Genomic DNA, 6,000 nt, shown 5'->3' with positions numbered 1-6,000 from the left:
CAATATCAGCACTTGATAAGTTGCTGGTTAATAAACGATAAGAAAATGCAAAAGATTTTTTCAAAACTAGTAAATATAGCTGTGATACATAGGGATGCTTTGCCAGAGAAGGTGTATGTGACTCTTTTCACCCTGCACCCCAGGCTTAGGGGTACCGTAGCTCATCAGGGATACGGGAGCTCATCGGTACGTGGCACAGATGGAAAGCCAAAGATCCAGTCTCAGCAGTGCCACACGGGCAGTGGGACAAACCCCTCCTGTGCCCTCAGAATGCAGCTGCCTCCTCACTGGCTCATCAGTCAGCACTGCAAAAGAAAACAAAATCAATTGAAATCTCCCCATTTCAGCAAGCTGAGTATGAACACGAGTAGGCGAGTGTACAGCTTGATAATGCACCCCCTTCGTAGAGTCACTGCTTGTTCACCTCCCCACCCCGTTTCCATTGTGAGAGCCTCTCAGGCCATCTCTGATAGGCAGTGCTCCACTCAGGGGAATTTGGACAGACACTCAGAACAGCAACGTTTTGGAGCCGAGTAATCTACAATAGAAGGAAGAGGAAGATAAGCGCATTGTTAGTTTCTGCTCATACGCAATCAGAGCAGACAAAACATCCATCATCCTGTACAATATTAGTCTTTAAATATTCAGCTTTATCAGTTCTCCCATTCCTAATCCATCATTAACCACCCCATGAAGTCTCAGCTGATTAGCCCCACCTCTGCAGCTCAGCAAACCATTAACTCTTTATTATTTGTATTTAATTGAACATCAGTAGCAGTAGAAAATTCCAACCAGACACATTTCAGAAGCAGAACAAAGGAGATGGTCCCCTGCCTAAGGAATTCATGTTTTGGACAAGAGTGAAGTACAGCAAAGAGGAAGTGACAACCATGCTGAACAAAGGCTTACCCATGTACCCTCGATTAAATTCCCTACCCCACAAATTTCTAGATTTTTTAATGGATTTATTTTCAATGAGTTCCATCTCCTTATCCCCTAAAATCAGAGAAGATGATGTGATTTGGGAGGGTTCTGCAAGAAAAAAATGGTATTTTTTATGCTAGGTGAAAAATGGTTTGAAAAACACTACCTAAACCATGGAACAGTTATCAGGTAGTGATAAAACTAGGGATTATAGTCATAGGAAACTGGCAAATATACACAACATGCACATTTTATGTGGACTTAAAGAAATGGAAATTGATTTCTCAGTTAAAATGCTTACTTCCTGGGGATTAAATATATGTAATTTATGAAGTGTTATTTAGATTTTGCTGGTTTCTATTCACATGCATAATCAAAACATAGATACTACTCTAAATGAGTGTTTTTTTCTGCTGGTACTCCTGGGCTTGGACACCTTTTTCTTTCTTTCTCTTTTCATTACTTAGACTGGAAGCTAAGGCTGGTTGCACATTTCCTCTGAAGTAAATTTTGTAGAAGAAATCAGTGTCTTTGTTACCTCCACCGGGGTTTCTGTACCTTTCTATTTGTGAGTTCCCTTTGAAACATGCCTGAAAGATCCAGTTCCCAAGAAAGCCACTACCCACTCCCTGAGCAGAGCTGCACAGCATGAGCACTCCACACCAGAAACTCAGCACTGGCTTGCTGTTTGCTGATCAACTTTAAAGCCCAGAGCACTGGAGGAAACAGTTTTCTAAGGGACTTCTCTACCACTGTGCCCACTCACTGCTTTGCTACCAGGTGGAGAGTAATGCCTGTCTGGGAACCAAGCTCAGTATATGAAAGTGAACATGGATGATACAGAAAATGTTTTTTCAATTTGAGTTGGAAAACTCAAGTTAAAACCATTTGAATCCATCCTTGTAATTCTGTGTCTGAACAAAATAATGTATTTTAAGTAGCATTGACTAAATGGCTTTGAGGAAATTAAAAAGCTATCCATCTATAATATACTGTGCTATCTATATACTTTACCCCAGTCTAGGTAAATGCTTCTGTTAAAAATAGGTATTTTCCAGTACTATTCCCTCTGCTTTTGAATTTATTCTGATGTCAGTCTGTTGGAGACAAAAGTGATGACTCTCAGGGTACAAGGGGTGATGCATTTATATTTACCTAGCACTCGACTTACTTGCATCTGTTCTCCTTTTAATCCCTGTAATTAATATGCCTGCCTGCCTCTTCATGAACTAAAATAGTTCATATTTGGACATCACAGCAATCATAGTTGCTGCTGCAAAAGGACAAGAGGAAGAACAATTGAGTTTGGCCAGCACAGTTAAGTAACCTATACAAGGGAAAACATATGCCACTAATGCAAAATAGAATATGAGAGCATTGAGTCAGATGAAAGTACAGCTTGTCTCCCATAAGAGCCAGAATGAAATGATTCAGGCGATAGTTGAGAAATGATGCAAATATGGAGAAATAAGTTCTGTGGTATGTCCACCCAACTTCCAACTGACTGCATTTTGGGGACTTCTTGAGCCAGATGCTCTGTCAAGTCTATCATGTTTTATAAATGAACATGGAGTGATTTCTCAGATCTTCCAAGTCTGATTTTTTCAAGCTCTTCTTTGAATCTGTTTGCACCTATTTCCCTCCAAACATCCTGTGGATACTGTGTTCCCCAGTTTTTTTTAATGTGTTATGTGGAAGAACCCCACTTCATTTAATTTATTTCAAGCTTCCTACCTGCAGTCAGAACCATTTAGGAATGCCCAAACTAGTCTAAAATAATCTTGAACAACATCTCCATCCATTTATGCTTTATTAATTCCCCTCATCTTCCTTCTATCCTCTGTAATGCCCTCTTTCTTTTTCCTAATTTCTGGAGGGTGTCACAAGCTCTAAAGGCATCCAATTTTACAAATGCATGTCTATCACATAGCAAAATTCAAATGATTGAAAGCACAGCAGTCCGTCAGGGACAAAGTCTTCTGCAATGATGTCACTTACTTGTAAGTTTAGTCTTAAACTTTGGCACCTCAGTTGCTTTCTGAGCTCTTGAATGACAGTGACCTGATTTTCAGAGGTGCTTAGCACCCACCAGGTCTCCGGGGGAGCTGCAGGCACTCCACAAGCACAAGAGAACACTTTTATGCAAAGCATTTGCCTGACTCTGGGCACTCAAGTATTAAATTGTTGCTCTGGATTCAGCTTCACAGTGTAGTGACACAGGAAATCGTCAGCCCTGGAGTGAAATTAAGAGCCTTAGGACTGGCAGTACAACCCTTACTTATGGTGATTTAAGGTAAGTAGTACTCTTTAATTAAATATTCCTAAATGTGAATATTCCCTTCTCTTTTTTTTCAGGATCAGTGGCAAATTCTGCAGAGGAGAATCATCCTACAAGTTTCACATACTATAAATGTACAGGTTTGCTATATCGGGAGTGCTGCTGGAACATCTGATTTTCAGCTTTGTATCTGTTTCCACAGTAAAACACCAAAACTTCAACTTACATTTTCACCTGCACAATCATCTAATAGATACACTTTCCATCTACCCTATAATTTTTTCTCTTTCTCTGTTCCTCTCTTGGAACTTGTTCAGACCTATTCTCTAGCCAAAAGTGGGTGGGTTTCTTTCCCTTCAGTGTACTCCTCTTTGCATTTCTTTTTGCTTTCTCGCCACCTTTCTATGTGTCAGCCTTGTTCCATTTCTTCTCCCCGGTGGCATTCAGAACTCCTGCTACTTTCATACACTCTCACCATTTTAAGCTGCTTTCCCACATGCTGCCTTTCACAGAACACCTTCCATCCCCTGATTTCCAAAGCACAGATGCTTGTTCGCTTTCCATGATGGCAACAACAGCTCTAAAGGAAACATATCGTTTCCCCTCCTGCAATTCATGCACAAATGCCTGGCATGTGCTGCCTGGAGAAAGTCTTTCAACTTTGAATTTCCTTGCTTTTGTGGAATCTGTGAAAAAGTCTGATAAATTACAGCTTTGGCAGTTATTTCAAATAACTTTATTTGCAGCCAGCTGAGGTAAAATCTGTCAATGGTGCCATCCTTGTGTTCTTTGAAAGGTTGTTGGTGTTTCATGAGGGAACTCAAAGTCAAGCTGGTTCAAAGGGAGGCTCACATTTCATTTTTTTCCAGGAAGGGTAGCTAATGGTGACAGGACTGCCTTACAAGACATAAGAGCTGAGGTCTAGTTGGGGCCATGAGTCTCTTCCAGTACATGTGTTTTGCAACTTTATCTCTCGCCTGATGATTTCTCATCTGTGAAACAGCTGTAATACTAACTGGGAGCTGTAATATTAGTTAACAACACACAAGAAGACCCCAACTAATCATATGAGTGGCAAGGTTTTGGAGTTGACCTTGGACCTGGTTTTAGTGTTGGCAGTTTGGGCAAGGCCAAGTCTGCAGCTCCTCTCACCATGGCTCAAGAGACAAGAGCTGTGACACACAGGGTGCAGCAGCAACTTCTCACATTGTCCCAAGGGCTGAGAGGAAGAAATAATACAGAGCCTTGGCTTTGAAAGCCACTGAGGCCTGAGTTTGCAGGAACTGTGGTGCACCTGGGGACCTCCAGTGATACTCAGGAAAAACACCAGCATTGCAGGGTTTGCCATGTGTGTGAGCAGGATTTCAGTGCATGCTAATGAAAATAAGCACGGTGTTCCTGACCCTCTACTCCCAGAAGCTGTCCAAAGCTGAAGTCTCATGGGAAGCCTTTGCTGAGCCATCTGGGTGAATGGAAGCTATATGTGACTGTCTCCCATCTACACCCTCTGGTGACCTGAAAACAAGTGGTGAGAACATGTCAATTCTGCTTTAACCAGTAGCACTCTGAAAAGAAATCTATAACCACACTGGACTTCAAGAATCTTGGATGGAGAAGGATGATCATCTTTTAAGGCAAAAAATCCTGCCTGTGTAGGATTCTCAGAACTGTCTTTGAGCAAAATCTACTTATGGTAAGAGACATAGATTATTATCATTAATGTTACATGCATGATTTAATTAGGAAAAGCCACACAGTTCATGAAAACAAAATATTTCCAGCTAATAGTATTGCTAATTACCCAGAAGATCATGAATCAAAACAAATTTAATAAGATGCAGGAGAAAAGGCTGACAAGAATCTCATGAATTTCAGGAAAGAAATGTGAAATCCTGCACGCAGATCAGAACAATATTTATGGTAACAAAGCTGGGGAAGCAGCTAAAAAGCAGCCTTGCAGGGAAGGCCCTGGGGACCCTGGTATTCAACAATCTGAACAGGAGCCAGCAGTGCAGCCTTGCAGCAAAGATTGCTGGGGTGCACTAGGAAGAGCGCTGCTGCAGGTTAATGGATGTGATCCTTCCTCTCTACTCAGCTCTGGTGAGACACACCTGGACAGCTGGGTCAAGATCTGAGCTCCACCATGTCAGAGACATGGACACACTGGAACAAGGACTGTGCAAGGCCATGGAGATGATACAGGGGCTGAAGCATCTGATGTTTGAGAGGCTGAGACATTTGGGATTGTTTAGCAAGGAGAAGAGGAAGGTCCAGGGAATGTATGATCAATGTGTATAAGTACCCAAATGGGGGGAGGCAAGTAGAAAAGACAGAACCAGGCTTTTCTCTGATAGGACAAGAGGCACATGGGCACAAATCGAAGTATACCAAATTCCATGTAAACATAAGAAAAGTTGTTTTTTTTTTACTATGAATGTGGTCAAACACTGGAAGAGGCAGCCCAGAGATGCTATGGAACCTACATCCTTACTCATACTCACTCACAGAACCAACCTGCTTTGCTTTGAACAGCGAGGTTGGACTGTGTGATCTCCAGAGGTCTTTTCCAATCACAGCAATTCTTTAATTTGCTAGATATGTGCCCCATCCTAGTCCTGAATATATCTCTCTTACGCATGCCCAAGATGCGTTTGGATTTTTTGACAGACTTTTCACCACATCAATGTGAATGCATTGCCATTGTATATTAGGATATGTAACATTAATGTAAATATAACTGAGAAGATCAAGAGATTGCATCACATGTCATGTAGGATTCTGGGGGACGCTGGCAGGAA

Source organism: Melospiza georgiana, chromosome 3 (genome assembly GCF_028018845.1).
Source record: "Melospiza georgiana isolate bMelGeo1 chromosome 3, bMelGeo1.pri, whole genome shotgun sequence".
Taxonomy (NCBI): domain Eukaryota; kingdom Metazoa; phylum Chordata; class Aves; order Passeriformes; family Passerellidae; genus Melospiza; species Melospiza georgiana.
Note: the sequence above shows the minus strand (reverse complement) of the source record.